Source organism: Gastrolobium bilobum, unplaced genomic scaffold (genome assembly GCF_033153095.1).
Source record: "Gastrolobium bilobum isolate Gb01-03AN ecotype WA unplaced genomic scaffold, APGP_CSIRO_Gbil_v1 utg49207, whole genome shotgun sequence".
NCBI classification, from domain to species: domain Eukaryota; kingdom Viridiplantae; phylum Streptophyta; class Magnoliopsida; order Fabales; family Fabaceae; genus Gastrolobium; species Gastrolobium bilobum.
The window spans coordinates 1-23230 of NW_026899065.1; the positions used below are offsets into that span (position 1 = coordinate 1).

General features: G+C 36.5%; 1 long non-coding RNA gene and 1 pseudogene across 2 annotated transcripts; both read right to left on the minus strand.

Annotated features, from left to right (window-relative positions):
• Window positions 1-8510: 8510 nt before the first annotated feature.
• On the minus strand, window positions 8511-20319 carry LOC133286841 (lysine-specific demethylase JMJ26-like; annotated as a pseudogene).
• A 96-nt stretch (window positions 20320-20415) lies between these two features.
• Window positions 20416-21860, minus strand: LOC133286842 (uncharacterized). 2 transcript variants are annotated; one of them, XR_009748179.1, is made up of 3 exons: window positions 21605-21860; window positions 20860-21103; window positions 20416-20769 (listed from the first exon to the last, which is right to left on the minus strand). It is a non-coding gene; the product is annotated as an uncharacterized LOC133286842 (long non-coding RNA). The 2 variants fall into 2 exon arrangements; XR_009748180.1 differs by having other exon boundaries at window positions 20416-20752; window positions 21605-21859.
• Between the last annotated feature and the right edge of the window lie 1370 nt (window positions 21861-23230).

Genomic DNA, 23230 nt, shown 5'->3' on the forward strand with positions numbered 1-23230 from the left:
AGTTTCCAATGAAACTTATCTTTGGCATTTGAGGTTGGGTCACATTAACTCAAACAGGATACACGGTTTGGTTAAAAGTGGGATCTTAAAATCCCTGAACTTTGAACCAATACCAGTATGTGAATCTTGTTTAGAGGGTAAAATGACTAAGAGATCTTTCAAGGCCAAGGGAAATCGTGCCACACATCAGCTGGAATTGGTGCATACTGATGTATGTGGACCAATAAATATCCAGGCCAGAGGCGGGTATCAGTATTTCATCACATTCACTGATGATTACTCTAGATTTGGACATGTGTACCTGATGCGTCATAAGTCTGAAGCTTTTGGAAAATTCCAAGAGTTCAAGGCTGAGGCAGAAAAACATCTTGGTGTTCAAATTAAGACTCTTCGGTATGATCGAGGGGGTGAATACCTATCTGGAGAGTTCAGGTCTTACCTGACCCAGAGGGGATAGTTTCACAATTATCTTCTCCAGGGACACCCCAGCAGAATGGAGTCGCTGAAAGGAGAAATAGAACCCTTTTAGAGATGGCAAGATCGATGCTCAGTTATTCACATTTGCCTGATTCATTCTGGGGATATGCCTTAGAAACTGCTATAAACCTTTTGAACTTGGCTCCATCAAAATCTGTTCTAAAGACTCCAATAGAATTATGGAAAGGGTGTAAGCCCAGCTTGAACCATATTCGGATTTGGGGTGCTCCGACACATGTCTTACAACAGAAGCCAAATAAGATGGACTCTCGTACAGAAATGTGCATGTTTATAGGCTATCCTAAAGGAACCAGAGGCTGGTTATTTTATAGTCCGAAAGAAAAGAAGGTTTTAGTGAGTACACATATGACTTTCTTAGAGGAGGACTATATGGAAAATCACAAGCCGAGGAGTACGGTTATACTTGATGAGCTAGACTCGGATCAAGTTTCGCCTCAACCTCAAGGGGTTCCAGCTTTTATTCCTGTATTTGTTCAAAGAGGGGAAAATATGCCTGTAGTTGAACATACGCAGGAACCAGAGATAGAACCAGAAGTTCAGCATGATAATCAACAAGTGGAGTTACCACTTGTAGAAGAACAAAATCATGAAATGGTTTATCCAGAAATAAATGAGGGTCCTCCTCAAATTGTTAACCCACCAGACTTGAATCATCCTGTAGATGCCTAGCAACAAGTGCAGCACAGTCATAGTGAGAGATTGATTTGTAAACCAGCAAGATATCTTTTGTTGGGTGAATCGAGTCAGGATGTCATCATTGAGAATGATGATGATCCCACTAGTTATGACAAGGCACTAGAAGATGTTGATGCTCAGGAATGGCTTGAGGCTATGAGTCGTGAAATGGATTCTATGTATTCTAACTCAGTTTGGTCTCTTGTAGATGCACCAAAAGGGGTAAGACCCATTGGGTGTAAGTGGATTTACAAGAGAAAGAGAGGATCAGACGGAAAGGTTGAAACCTTCAAAGCTAGATTGGTGGCGAAAGGGTACACCCAAATAGAAGGTGTGGATTATGAAGAAACCTTTTCGTCGGTTGCCATGCTCTAGTCTATCCGGATTCTCTTATCTGTTGCAGCAAATCTTGATTATGAGATTTGGCAAATGGATGTCAAAACTGTTTTTCTAAATGGAAATTTAGAAGAGGAAATCTATATGCAGCAACCAAAAGGGTTTATAGCCAAAGGGCAAGAAGAAATGGTATGCAAGTTGCAAAGGTCCATTTATGGACTTAAGCAAGCATCCAGATCATGGAACATCAGGTTTGATCAAGCCATTAAGTCTTATGGTTTTGAGAAAAGTCCTGATGAACCATGTGTGTATAAAAGGATTCAAGGTAATGCAGTATCTTTTCTGGTACTTTATGTGGATGATATACTCCTTATCGGAAATGATACAGAGGTATTGTTAGGCATAAAGACCTGGCTGAGCAAGCATTTTGATATGAAAGATCTGGGGGAAGCCAATTATATTCTTGGTATTAAACTCTTGCGAGACCGGAAGAATAGGGTTTTGGCATTATCTCAGGTTAATTACATCGACAAAATACTTGCCAGGTTCAGCATGGAGAATTCCAAGAGGGGAATTTTACCTTTCAGGCATGGTATTCATCTCTCTAAGGAGCAATCTCCTAAAACTCCTTAGCAGAGAGAACACATGGGTAGAATACCTTATGCTTCGGCAGTAGGTAGTCTCATGTATGCTATGCTTTGCTCCAGACCAGATATCTGCTATGCAGTGGGAGTAGTAAGCCGGTACCAATCCAATCCTGGAGAGGAACACTGGGTAGCGGTTAAACATATACTCAAGTACCTACGGAGAACGAGAGATTATATGTTGGTCTATTCTAGTGGGAGTCTTGAAACCGTTGGTTATACGGACTCAGATTTCCAAGGAGATATTGACTCAAGAAAGTCCACCTCGGGATATGTGTTCACTCTTAATGGCGGTGCCATTTGTTGGAGGAGTGGCTGACTCTACCACAGAGGCTGAGTATGTAGCTGCTTCTGAGGCTGCAAAGGAAGCCGCATGGTTAAAGAAGTTCCTAACGGACCTTCAGGTGATACCAGGTGTTAGTCGTCCCATCACACTTTACTGTGACAACAGTGGGGCAGTAGCACAGTGCAAGGAACCAAGGTGTCACAAAAGGCAAAAGCACATAGAGAGGAAGTACCACTTGATCCGAGATATCATTGAGAGAGGAGACACAGTGGTTGCCAAGATAGCATCGGATGATAACCTTGCTGACCCTTTTACTAAGAGTTTGCCTGAACGTGTGTTCGAGAGGCATGTTACATCTATGGGTCTTGGGAGGATTCCAGATTTGCTATAGCTTTAGGAGTTAATTTTTCACTTCGTTATTTTGTGCTTTTTTGAGCAAGACATTATGGCTTTGTTATTTTTCTGAATGTTATAAATGAGGTATTTTTCATTTGTATGGCACACTATTTACAAACTCTAAGTTCCGGATCAATTGTGGAGTATATGACCATATGGATACGTTCATGGAGGACATGGTCATAAGTTCTCACAATTGATGAATAGGTTCACAGCTATTAAATTAAGTTGGGCACTTTATTTAGGCTGCAATGTTTTATGAGATGATTTTGTCCGAATCATTATAAAATATTGGTGTGAGTTAATAATTACATTGAAGGGATCAAGGAGAGATTTGATTAAGGTTGTTCTTTCTGTCATAAGGAATCAAATTTCCAGATAACTATAGTTATGTAATTGCCCTTAATCCTGTGTTTATTTTAAATAAATAATTAAATAGTCTTTATTCTTTGATTTACCAACGGGTGAGGTCCGATCTTTTGACGGCCAATAACTCGGTGTTTTGGGAGTGAGATTATTTGATTATCAGTATTTATGAGATAAACAACAAGGAATTTATAGGAAATGTCCCCTTGATATATTTCGGTACTTGGATATTAAAGACACTGGCCAGTGCATGTAATCCATTAGAGAAATTATCAAAGTCAAGGGAATAAATAATTGATTGGGTTACAGAAAACTAATCAATGAATTATAGACATTCTATAAAGGGGCAATGCATATTAATGTTATAAATGTCATTATTCTTGGAGTTCACGTTCGGGTTTTTAGTGGAGTAGCACTGAATTAGATAATCTTGTAAAGATTATCAGGAGCCTTGATCAATGACAAATGGTAGGTCCCCAGGCTAGCTCGAGACAAGGGATGAGGTATATTATCAGATGATGATAGCTTATGGGCTACATGGTCTTGGGTTTACGAACTCAAGTTTGTATATTAAAGAACAAGTGGGAGATTGTTGGATATATGCTCTTTTGGTCACTAAAGTCCTATTGGGCTTCAGTGACACTTGAGCCCATGAGGCTTAGGGTTGAGTTATGTCTAAGACCTAAGGTATATATTCATAGTTTTCTCCTCTTGTGCCTCTAAGGTGAACAGATCATCAGAAACAAACCCAAGAGGCAGACGTTCATCATCTGATCGGTTGCCCACACAACCATCTCATCCTCCTCGAGAGATAGTCTGGAAGATCGATCATAGAGGGAACAACTATTGTTCGTGGTCACATAACTACGCCCTTCCAGGTAATCAAAATGATGAAGGTTAATCTTTTCCCTCGTCGTGTCGGTTCGATGCTCTTCCGCGTTTCTGATGATATACCTACACTTTGGGCCTGATCATCAGCTCTACCTTCTTCTTAGAAAGAGGGGATGTTTAGATTGGATATGGCTACCGTGTGCATGTGTCACTTACAAGAAGCAATGTGTTATGGCTTCTGGCTAAATTCAAGAAATAATAGGTGAAAGTCTAGGCATTTATATTATGGTATAAATTAGTTCCGAATATTTGACTATAAGTTGTTTAATTGGGAAATAAACCTGGTTTCTTTGTTTCCACGGCAATCAAAAGTCAAATTTTGATGTTGACTTGTATATATGGAGTTCCAACTGATTAAGGCTGCTCTAGCAGGTACTTGTTTTTTATGTAAGGAATCTAATTGAGCTAAGGGAACATAACTGCTACTTTTCCATGATTTCAGCAGCAACAATGACCAGAATGGCAGAATTAGAAATTATGAACTTTTTTTTCTAGAATCACATATTCCTACATTGCACAAGAGCTTGAAATTGTTGCAGTGGAATGTTTAGTTCATAGTTTTGAACATCGACAATGTGGGGTCTCTTGTTCACTAATTTGAGGGATATTGGCCTTAAAATTGGGGGGAAGATCCTATGGTGATGTGCTACTTGTATAATGCTATGATCCATTTGGTTTGAAACAACGATTTGCTCTCTTTCTTATTTTTTCACTTACCTTTCCCCTTCTTGTGTTAAAATTTTCTCTTTGTCTACTTCCATTAGCCACGAAACAACTATGAAAAGAGATTTGAGAGAGACTGGATATTACTACTTGTAAGCTATGATCTACGAATAATGCTTTTCTTTGATTATGTGACTCAAGGGAAATTAGAAAGATTATGCCATTTGGATGATTCTTTTATGAGAGCTCCTTTTGTAGTCAGCTTCCTTTAAAAGATGCTATTTGTTTAGGTAGTTCGTTTGCTGTTAACCATGACATTAGGAATTCAAGGGAAATTCTATTCTTTTATTATCTCTTCTCTTCTGTTGTTTAATACTTTTGATAGCCCTGCCTAATTGTTCTTATCTTGTTATTTCTAACTACTTTGAAGCATCTTGCAATCATGAAAATTTGATGTTTTCTAAGAAGGAAAATTGATTATTTGAAAGACATCATTTACAAACTTTACTGCAATTTTATAATTTTTCTTGTTGCTTTTGGAATAATCAATTCTTTTAATTGGAACTTTCTGGTTTCAGATCCAAGTATTCACAGATCATGAAACCTGTCGTTTGATGGGTAAGTCTCTTGTACGATGCATTTGGTGCTAGGTTTTTTTGCCCCTTTTAATTCTCTTTGTTCTTGTGTTGTCAATGCGTGTTTGTGTTTTGGAAAGGAAAAGAGTGTATTTTTGGGGCCAAGTTTTTTCTGCATCTAAATCATCTGATTGAATCTAGAATTTTCCAGGCAAAGAGCATGCGCTTGTCATATCCAATCACAGAAGTGATATTGATTGGCTTGTTGGATGGGTTTTAGCTCAGGTGATTGTCTTATTTGGTATGACCTTTTCCACATCTTCAATGCAAGCAAATTAACACAAATTCACATATGTATTAGCATGAGTAGTTTATTTCATTTGATATTTTGGATTGTTTTGATTTGATATTATCATACATGGACAAAGGAATGCATATGCCTACTTAGACATTCGTGCTATTTTGTAATAAGTATGTTTCTTTGATTTGATAGTGTTTATGTGATTCATCTGGTTTGTGCTTCAAGTACTAATTAATTATAGAACACTATTATTATTCAACAGCGTGCAGGTTGCCTTGGCAGTTCCCTTGCTGTGATGAAGAAATCATCAAAGTTTCTGCCGGTATGCTTTGTTTCTACATATGATTGTGAAATAAAAAGATGGAATGTCGCTTGTTATGCAAACTTTATGGTTTAGTTGTTTGGTGATGGGTGTCAAGCATAATGTGCATTGATTATGGAGTATGGATTAGGAAATGTAGGGATGTTTGTTTACATAAATTGATCATTAATGGGATGATCTCTTGGCTGGTTAGGTTTATCGCATGACCCATGTCTGCTTAAGGTCTGATCAGACATGGAAGTTTTTGAACCTGCTTTACTTCAATTTTTTATTGGCTCCCTGTTTAGCTTAATTTATTGGGATACCGAAGGTGGAGCCCATAACCTGTATCACTTAGCACTAAAATGCAAGGCTGTCTACTTGCTTCGTGCTTGTGGTCATTTGGTCAAAGTTCTAAGTTGAAATGTTAAAATGTCCAGATAACATGCCTTGTGGACCAAATATTTCTCTAATGGGCTTGTTGGTAGCTGTTAATTGACTATGATATGTTTCTTGTGAATGGTCACACGCTTGGCAGGACTGGACCAGTTTTTAAATTCTGAATTGAGTTTAATATAGATTTAGCCCTTTTCTAATACGTGCTTAGAATTCTGGCGCCAAATTTGAAAATTTCTATATATTATGCTTTTATATATGTATTATATTGCATTGCATAGTAAAATTACAAAAGATAATTAATGAGATCAAAGAAATACAAACGTGTATTACTGAAATACTTATAAACAGTACAAGGAATTAATGCAACTGGAACAATTATGGCAGAAAGTTACAGTGAACCAGAGAAAGAAAATATAATGAAGAGCAATTAGAGAGGCTCTCCACTCTCCCAAGTCCCATGACCCACACAAGATTCCAGATCATTCTCACACTCCCTGCCCTCCATTTCTTGGTAACCATTTTCTGTTTTAGTCACATGTTACCTGTAATGTGATTAGTGTTTGTGTCAGTGTGTGCATTTATTTGTGTTTTTTTGCATTTCAATTCCTCAATTCAACGTTCCCATTTAATGTGAGTTATTCTGTATGATTTCATTTGGTTTTGCTCAATTGCTTAGCTTTTCTCATCAGAGCTAGACTTCATCCTCTTCATTTGGAAGGTAAGAAAATGGTTGCACAAACATGCTTTGCCTTGCTTTCTTATCCTTAGCTTCAGGTTATATATGATGACAATTCTACATGCATTTTATATATATGACTCTTTCCCTAACTATATATAACCTCCAGTGATACACCTTTTTTAAATTTTAAAATAAAACCTAACTATATAAAACCTCTTCATGTGAATACTTGATTTTTTAAATTTTGACGGAAATGGAAATATTCTCGTGTGATACTTTAATAATATTATTTTCTGTTTTAATTTTGTACTACTTATTCCTAATTTGGAGGGGAATAATATTAGTAATGGATGCAACATACCCTTTTCCATGATTTACATTGAAACTTGTTTCATCAAAGGGAAATAAATTACCATATCTGCACTCTTAATTTTATATCCAAAAAATACTTTCTTTACTTTGATAGTACCGCTACATTTTTTAAAAAATATATCGTCATATCATATCATACATGTATAGGACAGACTGTGCTTTCAATAGTCAGGATGAATGTCATTATCTTGAACCAACTTTACTACACATCAATGGCTACTTCTTTCATTCAGTATAGCTGTTCTGTTCCTATGGGCATCTTCAATGTGCTTTTGTTTTTCCTGTAAAGAATTTTACTGTTGACTGAATTTTATAATCTGGACAGGTGGAGAGATGAATACTGAAGTTGATTGGATTATTTCTTCAATTTCAGTCCAATTTTAGACTGATGATGCATATGTGAAGACTAGATGTCATTAATTATTATGATTACTTGCTGTATAATTGGTAGTTACCTTACTGGCTCAATTACCATACTGGCTCATCGTGTCATATAATATAGCAGCTGACACAACAGTTACACCATATTGGATCCTTCACTACTTCCATTCACAAGTGAGCAATTATGTGACAGAAGCTTGGGAAGTTTGGTTCATACAGGTAATCTCAGAAGTTGAACCCCTCCATCTTGTCATTTTTTGATATGATGAAGGACCAGAGAGCAATGCATCAGTTGCTGAGTATATATTGAAGAGCTCCTATTGTATGGAATCACCTCAGACTGAAACACTTACATGTATGCAAGGACCACATACTGTAGTATATGTATTTAACACCTGTTATGAATGTAATGGCAATGTAGTTGCCACATACTGTAGTTTGTTTTATAACGACAAAAGTAACAGCCTTACGAAGGCTTTTAGTTTGTATTTTTTGTAATTTAATAAACAATCACAATTTGTATACTTGATATGGATACCATTTTGTGTCATCCGAATATTGGATTGCAGTTCTATTTTACCCTAACTTCCCCAGAATGAAGTATCTTAGACTCTTTAACTCGTGAATCATGTCACCTAGCATTTGTGAGAAGAGTAACCTCACAGACAGTCTCTGCGTTGTATACCATTAAATAAGAGAATCCAAATGACTGCAGTAATAATTATCATTTACATTGATGCAACAGAAGTTCTAATAACAGATGCCTGAACTGGTACAAAAAAAAAAAAACAGATGCAACTTCAGCCAATCCTATATGGGTCCCAATCACTTCACTAAGTCGGGACATATACATATATACAAAATCTGATTTCATCTGTACAAAACCAAAATATAGTCAAATAGGATCACATATGCATGTCCTCAGCTATCTGACAGGTCATCAACTTTGTAACTTCAATCATAAGTCAACCTCATCCTGAATGCAACAGGTACTCGAAGTTGAAAGAGATCACCATACAGGGCACCTGTTCAGCTTCACAAAACACAAAAGGCCTTTTGCAAAAAATTACAAATCAGTATAAATACATATCAGCTTCCCTAAAAGTGGTTTGTGTACAAAAATAAATGTCTGTTTAATACACACCTGGTTAGTATTTGTTGTACCAGTTATCCTTACGTATGAGATGTGAATCAAAGTGCATATCCAAAAAACCATTTGCATGATGCGTCTGTCCTTAAATTCTATTGTGGCAGACTTCAAAAAAAAGAACATGTTGCTAATAGATGCATATCACAGACATCAAAATGTAAATCACATGTAAAGTTGACAACACCTCCCATATAACCATGTGGTCTCCAAAAAGAATAGTCCTCACTGACTTTGAGAAATTGTTAGCTAAAATGTAAATGTAACAAAAGTAATAACTCTATTATTACCAAAATTGTCTTATAAAATGCAAATGCAACAAATCCAACCACTCTATTATTACAAAAAGAATGAGAAAAGAATCACTCCATCGCGAGTGCAATTAAATACTCCAATCAGACGCTCTAGACTTAAACAAAATTTTCCATCTGCATATTGTAACTATTCACAGCAACTGATAGTATCAGCCACCAGAAAAGCTTGAAGGTCTTTGACAGCTTGATCAACGGCATATACTATCATCTTCTTTATCTATTTCATCAAAGATAAAACTCCATCAGCAAACATAAAAAAGGAAAATATTATATTTTATCCTATAACTTACTTATGAGGCTGACATTAATAAAGAGGAGAAGCAGAAGGAATTATATTTTAAAAGCAAATCACCTCAAGTTTATCTTCTCTAGCCTTGTGGTTCTTGGGAAGCTGACGGAACTCATTAGTTAAACGCAGACACTCATGAACATTTTCTGGGGACACGAAGTCTACAGCAACTTTTATGCATGACTGTGCAAGGTTTAACGTATGTTGATTAGAGCTAAAGATATAACCAAATGATTTGACAGTAAAGTAATGTAAAGAGATGTTTTACCTTGAGGTTCCTCACTTGATGTGGGCATCCAGCAGGAATAAATACAGCCTCCCCAAGTTTCTGCTCAAAAGTCCAGGGTTCTACACCTAAAAGTCAAGATTCGCATAAATGGCTAATTCTAGACACCCAACAAGAAATGATATGCAATTCTATGTACTAACCAAACTCCTCCTTCAGCTTCTTCTTGTGCTCCAAAGTCAAATAAAAACATTGGTCATGAATTGGATGAACAACCTAACCAAAAAAGAATTTGGTTTGAGCATCTACGCATAAAAAATAAGGATAAGCAAAAATGTAAATCATCATCATACCTGTTCAACCGGAGAACAATAAGTATGTCTAAATTCTTTTGAGTGTTTTCTTAAATATGTTTCTAACTTTTCAATATCATCTCTCCTAAAGATATCCCATAGGGCACCACCTGTTTCCGTTGGTTCATTTTCTGGAGAAATAGCAGCAAAAATGACCCCCTCAGACACATCATTTTGAAATATCTTCCCATTAATTTCAAAAGGGCGCTTCTCCATATCTTTAGGTTCTAAGACTTCCTTATCTTTTATATGTTCTTTGTTGTTATTGCAAGGTCCACCATTCAGGCATTCACCAATCCTCTCCTGTGCACAATGTTCTTTCTCATCTTGTGCCTTGTGTGCTTCTTTCAACTTTGAAATAATAGAGAGCTGCTCATCACTTAATATCACCTCGGCCGTATGGGTCAAAATATTCACCTAAGACAATTATTATATGATAAATTAGAATAAAAAGTCAATATGATTCCATTTAAAATTTGACAAAGGATAAAGTTTCCAAACAAAGAACCAAGTATACACCTCAAAATCACATGCATGCAAAAAAAGAATATTTGCACAAACTGAAATTCTCCTCCACGTCAAATTACAGTTAACACTAAGTTCATCTATTCTTTAGGAACCAAATTTTTATTTCCGCCATCTTACAATAGTTATACATATTAAGAAACTACAACATCCAACCATATAAAAAGTGTGATCTGAAAGAGAAAGAAGACTGAATAGATATATAGCGAGCATATTCAACGAAGGAGAATAGGCCGAGTACTACTTCAGCAACCAAATTAACACCTAATGAAGCTTGAAGCATACCGCATCTGACATATCACAGTGAAGTTTTGTTACAGAGTCTCCTCTACCAAGTTCTTCTTTAATCCCATAAGCAATGTATGTTTTTGGACCCATGTCAGGTTTTAGGACATGGGCTGGCAACTTTACAGCAAGATTGACAATTCCAGCCCCAGGATCAGTGTACTCTTGAAATGGCAAGGAACGAATAAACTCATCACAATGGCGAGGCAAAAGATTTTCAAATTTATCAGAGGGGGGCCAGTCTTTTAGCTTGAGCATCTCTGGCCAGAGATTTTGATATGTTCTTCCCTCAGTATAACCTTTAAAAAACTTATGAGTATTAATTTCTACCTGCAAAGGTTTAAAAGGGTAAATGTTGGTCAGAATTCTAGCATACTGCAGGAAATACAAACTCAAAATATTACACAAGATTTAAGAAGATGAAATACTAAGATGGCAGTTGAAGCTCCACGATATGTGGAATCTAAAGTATAAGAATAAAGACATGATGGAGGGCATTGCACATGGTAACATTGAAGTATCATAGTCAATATGACGTGCCTAATACATACCCAACTCAAATGTAGTTATCTTTTTTATAAATGATAAGTGGGGGAAATATAGGTATTAAAAGTATTCTTGGGGTACCTGGAAAAAAATTCCCAGACAAAACACAACAGAGGAGGGATTTGAAAAGAGGGAAAACTATAAATTTGGACATAATGTTCTAATTTGACCATATGTTCAAACCGAGAACCAAAAGGAACTGTAAGACCAAACCTCACAATTAGCCAGGCAATCAATGGCCTTAACTTCTGACATTCTTGAGCTGATTTCTGAAACTCTATTTTCACATAATACTCGCCGCATGACCATTGGCTCCCAGCTCAGACCTGTCCCCTGTTTAAGAATATCTCTAACTATAATTGGTTCACCATTAGTCCAATGCCTTTGAAAGAGTAATAATTCTTCTTTTAAAATGTCTCTTGACTCTGGACAGTATATGTTATTGTCGTTTGTGCCTTCTCCAAGTGCCACCCTTCTCATTTGTTCAATTTCCCAAATCTTCAATACATCACGAGCTTTTGCTTCCAAGTCAGATATCCACCCACGTTGAAGGATGCGCCTTAGCTCCAATTCAGAACTACCACAACCTCCTCCCTCCTTTGGAGCACAACTAACACTTCCATGACTTTTGGCATTCCACTTAGTAGATAGCTCAATATGTCCCTTTGAAGTCTCTACATCACAAGACACTGGTAGAGGGTCACCACCATGCATATAATCATAACCCCTATTCACGTATTGGAACTTCAGCTCATCCCGGGAAGTAATGTTTCCCTTGTGTATTTCTTGGCAACAAGTGAGACAGAGTTCATAAGAACACTCGGGGCACCTTCGGTGAAGGTCAACAATTGAAGTAGCACAATGGTCACTGCTCCAAGACCAAAAAATTAAAATAAAGATCTTAAACAACATGGGAAGAATCATGTTAGTTTCTTAAGAAAACGGACACTTACCAATAGACACGTTCATTGTCACCACAAAGACTTTGGTGTATCTCAATCTCACAAGAAGATTTTCCTAACAGAAGAGTTTATTGTTGGTGATTTCTTCAATGTAATAACAAAAAACCTAAAGGTGAAGATTAATACCTTGTATTTTAGCTTCAATATCCTCCTCTTGACATTGTTCATGACAAATTTGTTCAAGAAATGGAAGGAGTACGTTAATCATATATTGCATATATTGAGCTTTCTCATAATTAGTGATGTCCCTGCTGGTAGTCTATAAGTAAATATAAAATTTTTTGAAAGAGTTAGCAATATATGAAATTTTTGTTTCATTAAAAAAATTAATTTAAGGTGGACACTGCTGTAAGTTAAACCTTAATCATTCCTCTTGAACGCAAGCAAACATTGCAATTGCAGTTTTTACGGCAACATGGGCAGCTTTCAGCAATTTCTTCTATTGACATATTAGAGTACCTGTGTGCCAAAATTAGAAATAGCTCTATTTTGAAAGGCCATTCCATGAATTACATAAACAAATACATAAATCTTTTGCAGTATTGATTAATTAGATGTTATGTAAACTTTCATACCATAGATTGACGCATCGCATACAGTACATTTTCAGACATTTAGTACAAGGCACAAAAGTTGTTCTCTCCTTTTTCATGCACTGATGACATTTTCGGGGATTTTGCTCGACATCCTGTTAACTTAATTAGTTAAGCACAATAAAGTATATATAATATTCAAGCAATTGAAAAAATTGTCATAAGATCAAGCTTTTAACTATGGAAGTGAAAAAAATATGCATTGAGAAAGATAGTCACCATCATGTCATCCATTCTTTTAGCTCTGCTCCTGGTCTTTGTCTTTAAAGGAAAAAACATTTCTTCATCTTCTTCCAATTTGTTAATTAAGAAATCATCTTCAAATTTCTTTTTCTTGTTTGAGGCAGTAAGCTTCTTTGGCTCATCTCCTTTATTGGATGAAAATTTAGTGGTCCTTTTTGAACTTACCAGATTGTCTTCTTTCGGTTCTGACTTTGGTTTCGTGATATCAAGTTTATGAATCTCCTGAACCTTTCCCTTCTTTGACATTCTAAGAGGCCTAGAGCATTTAGAGAGTTTGTCCGGCTTATTACTGTTAGGTTGATTTGACTGTTCTCGTCTTGCAGCTGTAACCTCCATTCTTACAGCGGTACTGTTCTTTAAACGTCCCATATTTACTTGTTCCCCTTCAGGTTTTGGTTTCTTATTACCATGCTCATGAATTTCTTCAGCCTTTCTCTTTGAAGTTCCAAATTTTTTTGAGCATCTTGAGAACTCCAGCTTATCCTCATTATGTTGATTTGACTGGTCTTGTCTTGGAACTACAACCTCCATTCTTACTGCGGTACTACTCTTTAAACGTCCCATATTTACTTGTTCCCCTTCAGGTTTTGGTTTCTTATTACCATGCTCATGAATTTCTTCAGCCTTTCTCTTTGAAGTTCCAAATTTTTTTGAGCATCTTGAGAACTCCAGCTTATCCTCATTATGTTGATTTGACTGGTCTTGTCTTGGAACTACAACCTCCATTCTTACTGCAGAATGACATGGAAATACACTCAAATAGTTACAACAACAACAAAACTATCACCATTATCCGAAACTAATTGGATTAGGCATCTTTAAATAATTGCAAACATCCAAAAATCACAACATAGATTATCACTCATTTAAGCATTGACATGCCAATCTTTTATAATAGGTGGAGTCTAAGCAACAAATATTGTCAGTATATAATATCAATCCTAAACCTATACATATTGCGATCAAGAGTTTACTACCACATTTATCAAGGATTCAAAGATGACATCGTGCTTTCTATTACCACACAGAAAGGGGGATGACAATGGCAAACAGAACTAAATCTAAGACCTTACGAGAGATCCCAATTCACATGATTTCTGAATGCAAGGAATTAATAAGGAAACTCATATTACCCATTCACTTCATGCATTCCCACATTATGCGGGTTCAGTGGATAAAAAGAACACCCAGATGACACATTGAGTGACATTCATAGCATATCCAATCATCTATTAGTTCTGATACACTACATAAGTATAGGTATCTAAATCTACAATTTCTTTAGTTAATTGACATTATTGTCCAAGGTAACCTCAATCTGTTATTACAACCATGCCTTCTTTCTTAAACGTCTAGCATGCCATGTTTAATCTCAACAAACCCTTTTCTAAAGTGCGCCATGCTTTTTATTTTTTAATAGTAAATTGCAAAAGACTCGGTGTATCATATTGAGTTACAATGTCAACAATGTTAAAAGTATCCTAAACGATCCAAGCCATTCCATCCTACAAAATCTATCCACTTCAACCCCTACTTACTCCCTCATGGGTAAAATAATCTCCATGATTTAGAGCTATCTAAGCAAGCATGTTTGATTAACACAATCCAATCAACAATATCACATATAATGCACCAGAAGACACTATATAACAAAATGCACAAACTGATCAACATATTCGACCCAATTGAACCGCAACAAGTACTACAATAACAAATAAACAAGCAAACCAGTTCAGTAATCCCCATAAACCCCAACCCACATAAATACCCCCCCCCCCCCAATAGTTATCCCCACAAATCCCAATGTAAGCATATTTTCCTCACATAACTCAACTCATGCATATTACTATTCCCTAATAGACCCACCATGCATGATGCCAATACATTTGCAAAATTCCCAAGTTCAGCCAATTCAAGTATTCTAATTCCAATTTTCAAAACCTACAGCTGTATAATAACAAGCAAAAGCACATACTCTACTCCATTCACTGTAACTCACAAAATTTTTAAAAACAAAAAATCGTATCATTACAAAAAGCATACCAAACGACCAATGCTAAAAACACAGAACACTGCCTGAACTGAGAATGCCGCGCTATCAGAAAAAAGAATCAAACATAACCGAATTGAAATTGCAAGCAATAATATGAGCAAAACCGAAAACATAATGATCAGAGAGATCAGAGACAAAGCAAAATGATTAAAAAGTAAAAAAAAATGATTTTGTTTGATGTCCAAGCCTTAAAATTTTCTGCCATCTGAGAGAGTGCCTGATTAGCTGTTGTTGTTCCTAATTTGTAGTTTTCTGCATTTTCCTTTATTTTTCTGTTCTGGTTTTTCCTTTTTTCCTTGTTGTTTGCTGGCGCCTTGCCCCTTTCATGTACCAAAAAAAACAAATGTGAAGTCCATGTAAAAAGATGAGAATATTATTTTCGTCTAAATTTTTGAATGACCACTACAAAGAAGTGGGAATTTGATTATTATTCTTTCTTTTTTTCACTAAATCGTGGCTTTGATGTGTGGCGCCAATAATAATTATTGAATACTTTATTAGCATGCACGATTTTTTTTTATGGGGTAAGATGAGTAGGAAAAACCCAACATACAAGCTACAAAATAGACACACTATGCACCCTACAAAAAGACGCTAAATCAGCAACATAAACAGAATCAATCTGGGGGGGAGGTGAAAATACACGTCTCGAGCACTAGGATTATCTAATGGGTAATTTGCTAAGTCAGCACATTGATTGACTTCTCTGTGTGTGTGGACTATACGGATTCTCCAATCTTTTTCAAGCCAAGCCTGTATTCGAGTCACCAGATAGGGCTCCCAGGCTGCAACACCCCTCCTAGAGAGAATGGTGATTGCAGACTAAATCATTCCTCGTCTCCAAGCTGACCAGCAGATGGTTCCGAAAATAATGCACCAAGGGGTGTTATTTCTAGACTTGTTCATAAAAGACAAATTTTTTTCCAACCAAACTGATAAATTGTCAATGGAAAAAGAATTATTGAGGCTGTTTGGGATCAAAGCTGACAAAATCCTTTTAATAGATTTGCAATCTCTGAGCAAGTACAAACAGGTTTCAGGAAATTCTATACAAAGCGGACAAGAGGGTAGACCAAAATTGAAGGTGCTCAGCCTATCTCTAGTTGGCAACCTATTGTGAAGGACTTTCCATAAGAATAACCTTATCACCTGAAGGCCTTCCCACTTCCAAACTTTCTTCTAAATCGATGTTGTTATGAGGGACACCATCATTTCATGCAAGTGTATCATAGATGTTTTTAACTGACACTTGAGTTGAATTCTTTAAATTCCAGCAGACATAGTCTGGCCATCTTGAGAATTATGAGGCAGAATGCTTCTAATTAGCAACACAATTTCCGATGGGATCCATCTAGAGAATAGTTTGATGTTCCAATTTCCCTGATCATCAATATAATCAGCTGTCTTTTTATTAATTTCTTCCAATGGAATTGCGGCTATAGCCATGTCCATTAACCTGTGACCATTTTATATCCATCTATCTTTCCAAAAAGAAACATAAGCTCCAATGCTCCATCCCCTATTTCCCAATTGAGATGATTTTCTAACTTCTTCCAAATCATGCAGATATAATTTCACATCCTTGAATCTCCATTTTTGATATGAAACAGATCTGCACCTTTGCGCTGCTCAAAGAGGAACTGCACCCAAAGCTTTTCCGGTTGAGAAAAAACAGCCCAAGCAAACTTTCCTACAAATGCATCATTCATTAGAGTTAAATTCTTTAAACCCAACCTCCCTCTGTCTTTGGCTTTGTAATTGTCTCCCAACACATAAGATGCATCCTCTTTTTCTCCCCTGTGTCTCCCCAGATGAAGCCTCTATGCAGTCTCTCAAGTTCATGTCAAATTGATCTAGGGATTTTGTCACACTGCATTTGGAAGAAAGGGATAGTGGACAGAACAGATTGGATAAGTGTAATTCTCCCTGCTTGAGATAGGCCCTTTGATTGCCAGCCATTTAATTTAGCATGAATCTTTTCAACAATATTGGCATATGTTTCCCTAAAGGCTCTAGCATGTTTCATCCACACTCCAAATGGCTACCCACATTACGCACCCTCTTAAAGACACACAAACTTGTGATCTCCTCCTAAAGGCTCTAGTATTGATAATATGACTGAGCTTCTCCATTCCAATGACAAATAGGTAAGGGGAGAGTGGGTCCCCTTGTCGGACACCACGAGTAGGCTGAAACTCATCAAACATCCCCCCATTCCAAAGGATATTGAATTTAGCAGTGAAAATTGCTGCCATAATTATGTGAACTAATATGTCTGGGATTTGCTTCTCCTGAACAGTTTTCCTTATAAATTCTCAATTCAATCTATCATATGCTTTTTCTATGTCCACTTTGATGGCCATGAATGGTTTCTTTCCTCTCATTCTATGCATTGAATGTATCAATTCCTGCACTAAAATTATATTGTCATGAATATGTCTTTTCGGAACAAAGCTGGCCTGAACAAGAGAGATTACCTTATATATAACTGGACACACGGAGATGGGTCTGAATTGAGACATTTGAGAGGGACATTGGTCTTTAGGGATGAGAACCAACAAAGTAGAGTTGATAGTTGCCAATAAATCTGGATTTTCCCAAAGGGTTATTATGTGCTGAAACAATTGATTTTTCATTTTATCAAGGGTTATTATGGACGATTTTAAATGCTTAGAGATGGTAAAACATTACATGGAATATAATTATATGGTAATATAAAAGCCATAATATGAAAGCCTAACGTGTTTGGTGGACTAAATACAGCTTCTGACCATCCTTAATCATGTCCACATCAGAAATTTCACAAGCATCTTCTGATAAAATAAAAGAATCGCTGGAAACTTCCATCTGCTCAGTAGCTGTTTGGGTGCATTTTGTGTTCAATGGTGTGGTGAACCATTGAAATAGAAGGAAACACTGAGCACTTCTTTGGGTGCATTTTATCTGAAAATGTTTGACGATTTCAGATATGAGTTAACAATAGAAGGAAATGCACATTAAATTGGAATAGGATTTTATTTTTTAAAATTACAATATGTCAGTACCTGTAAATTCTTGGGAATGACATGGAAATTCTGACAATTGAGCAGATTTTGCATCTTCCAGTAGCTTGATAAGATTCCTATTTCCACACATCCGGGCTCCATCGAGCGGGGTATTTCCCCATCTGTTTGTATGAAACGAAAAAGAACCAAGTTTGGTTTACGCTTTTTATGTAATAATGAAAAAGGAAAGAAACAATAAACACAATATATTCTTAAGGGCTCGCTTAAGACTTTTTAGGGGAAATATAGGAAAGGAGAAAGAGAAATTTCACTTATATCTGTGTGTCGAACTTAATGCATCTTTTTTACAAAGGATGGGGAAAAAGGAAAAGGGAAACTAGTCGAACAAGGCAGCCACCATGTACACAGGTCAAGGTAAGATGCTGCTGCCAATACCATGTTGAAATTCGGTTTTGGAATTATATGTCCAGAATATGACAGTAATACAAACAAAAATATATGGTTTTTGGACATGCTTTCCAGAAACCAGCTCCAAATATCATCATGGTGTCAGGCTTCCAGTTGTTGTTACCATACACACACACACACACACACAAACGGGTGCATGCAAACTGCCAGTATCAAAATATAGAGCCTAGTGCAGTACTAGTGAATTTGGGCAGACTTAAATAAGCACATCCCCTTTTATTTTTCAAGTGAAAACAAGTACAAAAAAGTTCCCTAATTGCAAACACAATTCATGTCAGCATGAACATGCAAAATGAGTATTGAATGTTAGCTGTCCTTGGCAAAAACACTAGCTCCGGCTTCTAATGGAAACTTTCCCACGAAGTAGAAACCTTCAGCAGCAGCAACATGCAGAGGGCTTCGGCAATCATAGTCTTTCGAGTTAGGATCCATACCATTAGGTAAAAGCCTTTTAAGATAATCCGAATCTCCCCTTGCAACTGCTGCACATAAAAATCACCAGCATTTTCTATCTTCATAGAGGCCCCTTCTCTAACAAGTAAAGAAGCAACTCGATGATGGCCATTCTTAACGGCTTCAAGTAAGGGTGTGTTGCCAAAGTTATCTATAAAAATTACCACATTAATGATGTTTGTGTCAGATGAAATTTGTTCCGTAACAATGAATATTTGATAAGTTAGACAATTACCTTCGATATTGATGTCTACACCTTCTTGAATAAGCAAAAGTGTGATATATTCATATCGTCTAGATGCAGCATGATGCTAAAGGAAAAACAAAAAAAGTTCGTAAGAGGCAAGCATTTTATAACGGAATCGTTAAGTTGCTTTAATCACAAGCAACATCATAGATGAAGATAAAGTAAGTAATGAAGAAGTTGCAAGCTCCTCACCAAAGGTGACCTTCCATCATATTCTTTATGGCACTTTGTCTTGCTGAAATCTTTTACAATCTTTTCAAGCTCCAAAGTACCAAGAGCCTCGATTGCTTCATAGTAATTTTGCCTAGTTACACCGAAGCTTCCACGGAAAAATCTATAGCCCCACCTACCAAACCAAGAGTGCCCATAAGCAACTCCATCAAGTAACCGAAGATCCATAGACCTCTTCTTTGAAGCATCTTCCACTGCGATTTTCAGGTTGCACTCTTTCGCCGACCCCGGTTGCCCCATCACACCTTCTAGTCCATTTCGTGACAACGTTCGGTTCTTTCTTCAAGAAGCCAGAGAACTCCAAGATTACAATGTCTTTGGCAACCCACTACGGTGCACCCTTCTCATCCACGACAAGACTAACCTAATGGCTCCTCTCTACACCATCGAAGAGGATGCTAACCAGTCTTCCCATCCCTTCTGCAATCATTGCCAGTGTGTAGGTATGTTTACAAGTTCCAATCTTTACCTCTTGGGGTTGGTTTGGTTGATGATTATTGAATTGGGTCGGTTCGATTTTGCAAGAATTTTGATTTATTTGTTTGTTTTCTGAACTGGGCATGCTTGAATTCTGCGTCTTTAATTTGTGGGTTGACTGCTTAATGTCCTCTTCGATGGTGTAGAGAGGAGCCATTAGGTTAGTCTTGTCGTGCATGAGAAGGGTGCACCATAGTGGGTTGCCAAAGACATTGTAATCTTTGAGTTCTCCAGCTTCTTGAGGAAAGAACCGAACGTTGTCATGGAATGGACCAGAAGGTGTTATCGGGCAACCTGGGTTGGCGAAAGAGTGCAACCTGAAAATTGCAATGGAAGATGCTTCAAGGAAGAGGTCTGTAGATTTGTGTCTGAGTTGCTCTAAGATGAAGCAAGGTTTGCTGAGGCTGGGTTGCTTAGCAGAGCTTCGTTTTGCTTCAGTAACAATTGTTCAAAGGCCAATAACTCGATTGCTAAGTCATCCAAACCATAGGCTTTTTCACACAAACGAACGTTGAGGACGAACGAGTTGTAATCTGAAGGTAAACCTTCGAGTATGTAATCAATTTGGTCTTCTGTAGATACAGGATTGCTGATAGCCTCAGTGAGTTGCAGAGCGTCTTGATTAGAGAACATTGAATTCCAGAAGTGAAAATAATAAATGAGTTAATTATTTTCTTACCTTGCTCAAAGATTGATGCAGTTCCTGTCCCAGAGATCCATGATCCCTCTCCCACTGAGAACTTTATAACCCCCTTCTACGCCATTAATACAAAGCAAATGGCCGTATCCATTGCAGTGAATAACCCCATGCAAGAGATGACTCTGATTATCAAGAGCACCTTCACTTGAGGGTTTATGCCACCCGTTGTCCATCGGGATTATGAAATGCTACCTTCTCTTTGTTACAAAATGGCCACTCCAACCTACCAATCATAGACCAAACAAATCCACATATTAGTATCACACTATCAGTATCAATAGCAACCCCTTTCAGTTTCTAATTAAAAGAGAGAACTAAATCATAATTACAAAAACCAGAAGCAAAATTCCAACGAACCCTTTTCAGAATAAATCAATATTCTTACAAAACAAAACTAAATTCACGAGTCACTAGCTAAATCTAAAAAAAAAAACAAAAATCCAAAATTGGCGACCAACCCATATCAACTTCGTTATCAAAAGAAAGACCCTATTCAGAGATATTGATCACGATGACAACAACCACAACAGACGTCAAAGAAAGCACGAGACATGCAAAAAGAACCCTATCAAGACTCGAACAAATTAAAGACGCAGAATTCAAGCATGCCCAGATCAGAAAACAAACAAATAAATCAAAATTCTTGCAAAATTGAACCGACCCAGTTCAAGAATCATCAACCAAACCAACCCCAAGAGGTAAAGATTGGAACTTGTAAACGTACCTACACAGCGGCAATGATCGCAGAAGGGATGGGAAGACTGGTTAACGTCCTCTTCGATGGGGTAGGGTAGAGAGGAGCCATTAGGTTAGTCTTGTCGTGGAGGAGAAGGGTGCACCATACAAAGACATTGTAATCTTGGAGTCCTCCGGAAGAAAGAACCGAACTTTGTCACGGAACGAACCAGAAGGTGTGACCTGTAAATCTTGGGCCATCGTTTCTCTTCCTACAGATGAGAGATAAAGACATGTTGAGCGAGACAGTTTAGCAGAAGAAAGAGATACATCACGATGTTATATTTGGATAGTAGCGTAAGTTTTTATTTCACAAGTACAAGGACATATAAATGGGTTTGATATTTGTACATAAGTAATGTAATTCTACGAGAGACATACACACACAAGAAATAAAAAATATGGGGAAAGTGAGTGATTTTTTTAATTTAAATTTTAAATTAAAAAAATTATTTTATGTTTATCTATCTTTAAAATGATATAATTTTATATCATTTAAAATGACAAACGTGTTTTTCCCGTATAAATATGAGTTGTGTTTCATTTTAGGAGGTATCAATTTATTTTATAAAGGATACTCTAAAAAAAATTCACACAAATATAAAATATCATAATATTATTTATTATTAAATCTGCAACAGCTTTAAAGGACTAAAATCCATTTTTTTTTGTTTTAGGGTGTGATGAAAATTATTCTGTTTAGTGACACTATTTTTGGAATGAAACAATTTTTTCTATTTCTATGTCTTGGAATAGTTTCTGATAAAAAAAAGTATTTGATAACATATTCTATTTTTATTCCAAGAATGAGAATTGCTTTTGATAACACAATAAATAATATAATAAAAAATAATTCCTATTAAGCATAATTTTTTTTTGAATCATTATTTTCCTTTTCATATGGTGCGGTGTGGTTGCGGGGGCAATGGTGGCGTGGTCGCTGCGATGGCGTGGTGACACGATGGTGGCATGGTTGTGGTGATGACACAATGGTGGTGGTAATAGTGGTGGTGATTGTAGTGGTATAACACATCTCATATTAAAAATGCATTATTATGATTGAATTGTGGATTATAGGACTTAATTGGTGAAATCCTGAGTTTCGGGTGAAAATGCACTCGAAGGGCAAAATGGTAATTTGACAATTACTGAACCCAAAAATCATGAAATGATATAATTAGACATTATTTGGTGAAATTAATGTTGAATTTGGATTCAGAATGAAATTTGGAAGTAAATATGCATTTTTCTGAAAAATTGATAAATAGTGATTTTTAGCGGATGAAATACCGCAGTATAATTTTACAGAGCGACTCAAAAATTATATAAATATTCTGGGAATGGGAGTATGTTGGAAGAAGTGTTTAGAACCAAGACAAATAATTATTTGAATTATTTGATGAATTTTGATGTTTTTGGAAAAAATAATTAGTTTGTAAACAGTGGCAAAAATGGAATTATGCAAAAATTACTTTGAGTTTTTTGACACTGTATTGTGACATAATTAAACTATAATTATGCATATTGAATTTATGAAAATTCCTAAGTCTTGAAATTTATTGAGATTTCAAGAAGATTAATTAAATAAATTGAATTTAGATATTTTCTAAAGTTT